Source organism: Malus sylvestris, chromosome 7, assembly GCF_916048215.2.
Source record: "Malus sylvestris chromosome 7, drMalSylv7.2, whole genome shotgun sequence".
NCBI classification, from domain to species: domain Eukaryota; kingdom Viridiplantae; phylum Streptophyta; class Magnoliopsida; order Rosales; family Rosaceae; genus Malus; species Malus sylvestris.
In genome coordinates, this window is record NC_062266.1 from 24,263,736 (window position 1) to 24,267,964 (window position 4,229).

Consider the following 4,229-nt stretch of genomic DNA (forward strand, 5'->3'; position numbering starts at 1 on the left):
CAAGAGCTCATGGGGGGAGCGATGGGGGAGAACGCGGTTATTACCGTCTGTACCGAGGCCATGCCATGTGCGGCACTCAATGGTGTCCGCGGTTGTGACTAGTACGCGACGGTCGTAGCCGCGAGGCTGAAATTCCCACCTCCTGTTCCATATTCGCATGTTTAATTTTCCTAAATTTATAAGGATCTTATATGTATTAAGTACATATATTTCCAGCATTTACGTTGAGCTAGTTACGTTTTTTCTTTTAATTCCAATGTCATATTTAATAAATATAATGGAGAAGAAATACGTATTAATTGGATCTCTGATATTTGAACTCATTTTTATCTTAATACCAGAATTTTGAAAGAACGATCCTCCATTTTCTCTTTACTCTCGAGTCTTGAGGAGTCAAACTGAATGCTATTTGGATTGCACTGTGCCGCTCGAACGTGTGAAGGCTGTACAAACTGAATTCTCTTAATATTTATGATGAAGTTGATAATGGGAGAGTCCATTTTTGAGTTTGTGGCGATGTGAGATGCTGCTTTTTTCAGTCTCTTCGTTGAGACTTGCAAGTTCAAACAAAACTGGTTGATGGCATTGAATAAGCATGAATTTTTTAGTTTGTATGACCCATTTAGTTTTAGTTTTTCAGTTTCTATTTCTTTTTTCTTTTTTTTTTTGGTACGAAAGAGAGGGGAAATTTAGGAATGAACAAAGGTGAAGGAAGGGTGAACATATTTGTAAAACTTATAAGTTATAGGGATATTTTGGATGTGATCCCTAATCTTTAATATTCTTTGATTAAAATCTTAATAGTATTCAAAGTTTGATCAAGATCCCTTGACTTTGTACACCTCATTATATTACTATTAATATTTATATTTTTATAGTTTTGACATTAATTGTTTGATAATTTATGAGATTTATAATCCTATAAATTTAAAATCCCTCATTATAATACTATTAGAAACGGTTACAATAAAAAAATTCAAACATTTTGATTGAATAAATGGATAAAAGCTATGTAAAAATAAGAAATAATAAATGGCAAAAGAATGTACCCATAGTGTTAAAAAAATTGGTACATTTCACATATAACAAAGTGGTACATTAATAAAGAAGAATGGGTACATTAGAAATAAATTAGGATACAGATGAAAGATTAAAAATTATAAATACAATGAATGTTTAAAAATATAGGCGCTAAAAGAAATTAATACATGGGTACAAAATAAAACTAAAAAGAAAATACTAAAAATTAAAAAAAAATGTTGCAAATTAAAAGTGGGTACAAACTAAAAATATAAATATATGATACAAAGTTTAGGCATAAAACATAAATATACCATATGTAATTTTTCTATCATTGATTAAATATACAATGTCATGTGACGGTATACACATGGGTACAAACACAAATAAAACTTTAAAAAAATATGGGCACAAAAAGAAACTAATATATGGGTACAAATTAAAAATGAAAAGAAAATTGGTACAAATTAAAAAATATTTGCAAAATAAAAATAGGTACAAACTAAAAATAAAAATATATGATAAAAAAAATTTAGCCATAAGTATAAATATACTAATTGTAAAAATTTTAACATTAAAGGAATATATTTAAAAATAAAAATATTTTATTATTCAAATAATTAATGATGTTATTAATACCCAAGGACCTTGATCAAAAATTAAAAATGCATAGGATTTTAATCAAGGGAACTTTAACGAAAAGCACCCAGTACTGTTCACTTTAACGAAAAACCATATTTTTACACTAAAAAGTCAATCCTGGTACTATTCACTTTACCCTTTATTTTGTCCTTATCATTAAAACTCAAAGTTTTCAAACCCTTTTCATTATTTTTCCTTTTAATCAATAGAGTAATAAAAAGAAGAATATGAACCTAATTCTATCTATAATAGTATAATGTGTCACGTTCGAGACGCACATCCAACAAAATGAATACGAGTGATTTGTTTGTGGTGGGGTGGGTGGGTTGTGGTTTGTTTGGATTAATTAAATTTTCTAAAATGTTTTGTTTTTTTAATGTTTGTAAGTTGTAACATAAATTTTTTGATTGAATAACTTTGTAAATGCTAGGGATTTTTAAGTCTAAATAGTGGTGCAAAAAGCCCAAGACAGATTGAGAAGCCCAAGCCCCAAGGGGTTTTTGAGGATATATCCGAGTACAATAGTCGACCGCTCATGAGCTTAGCTTGACTAAAGGATGCAAGAAGGCTCTCGACCGACATGGGCACGTGAGTAGACTGACAGCTTTATGATGCGAGTCCACAAAGACCATCAAGGGTCCTGTATTTTAATTTGTTAACCTGCAAATTTTGAGTTTTAACAGCGTAGACATCGTCTGTGGGAAGCGCATACAATTTGGTTGCGTTTTCCACCTCAATGTAGTAGGAAGCTTTAGCAATTGTGGTCAACCGAGCGGGATGACCAACAGAAGAATGAGAGGCAAGGCCCTTTCTAGCAGGCCCGAGACGACTTTCCGAAGGAGAAGACGAGAAGAGAAGGCTAGGCTCGTCAGCCTAGGAGAGATGAATGATGAATATGCTTCTCCTGGAGACGTGTTGACGACTTCCTCCACATCCTACCTCATTCATCTCCCCTTTCTTCCCTAGCGCTTTCCTCTGCTCGCAGCCTTTTGTTGATGACCTCACCAGCATCGTCGCTTCCACTCCCAACACATCTGGAGGAGAGGCAAAACAGGAAGTTACTCAAACTTCCTTTGTCCAAGTTACTCAAACTTGCACCTGAAAAACATTACTATAGTTCTAACTAAGGAAATTCTAAGGTTCACTAATTCTTTCACTTAAATGTGATAAACGACTCCAAATTTTGCAGAAACCAGCGAGGTTCTAGCGGCAAAGAACAGCGGTCACCGCTAGGGATGGGCAACGGTTATGGCGGATGGGTAACCGCGGTTATTTACCCATGACCGTTTATGTTCATACCCGCATAACCGTTTACCCGTTGGGTAATTACATAAATGGTTATACCCATAATCATAACCGTTTATAAACGGTTATCCATACCTATAACCGTGTACCTATTTAACCATAACCATTTACCCATTTAACCATAACCATAACCATTTACCCGTTTACCCGTTTTTTCGTCCGTTTATCCTTTTTTTACCCATTTACCCTTTTTTTCGCCCGTCTACATTATTTTTTTTAACAATTTGAAAATTACAAAAGAAAATTTTGTCATAATTTTCATTTTCTGACAATTAAACACCGTTATAAATACATTTTAGCATACATTTCATTATTTTAATCATTTAAGTCCTCATATAATTTCAATAATTGAAATAATAGTTTACGAACGATATTATTCTGCTACACCCATAACCAAGAAATCAGGATCAAAAAGTAAAAGATTAAGAAACAAACAAAGATCACGGCCCGAAACGACAATGCATGGAAGACCATAAAAACCCAAAACGCAAAAACGATGACAATTCAATGTGAGTGTCTATATATATACACGTACAAAGAAGAAGAATAAAAAAGAAACGTACCTCTCTGACCTCGGCAATAGGGTCAAAAGAGAGAACCAACTTGGCAATAGCAGGAGAAGACTGCTGCTGATTAGAAGCGGAGGCAAGTAACACATAACCGATGTGCCCTAAGGGAAGCAACAAATAATATTAACTTACAAGTTGTAAGTTCTCTGAGGGTTTTTAACTTTTTTTTTTTAATTTTACATATATTAAATTAAATGGGTAAATGGATACTCGTTATAACCGCGAATATTACCCATAACCGATGGATACCCGTTATAACCGCGAATAATACCCATAACCGCCCATTTAAATTTCATGGATAAACGGTTATACCCATAACCGTTTATTTGTCTAAACGGTTACCCATAACCATAACCGTTAACTTTAAATGGGCAGGTAACAGCGGTTATCCATACCCATGGGTATTTTGCCCATCCCTAGTTACCGCTAACTGTAATAACGATGACAGATTTCGTTACAATTGACGTAATTTCTAGTGGTGAAGGTATATTCCGTTAACCTTCATCCATTTTTCAATGACCGGGGCGTCTTCACCGACTACGGTTGTTGCGACGTGTACTCACCAATCTGTGGTAGTGAGTACGACAGCACGTCTGTCGGCGATGAAGACGGCACGTCCACTGGCGATCAATCGGCATGTGGCGTCATTGTAGCGGCAAGTGGCGGCGCACATTAAAATGAAATGATATGCAA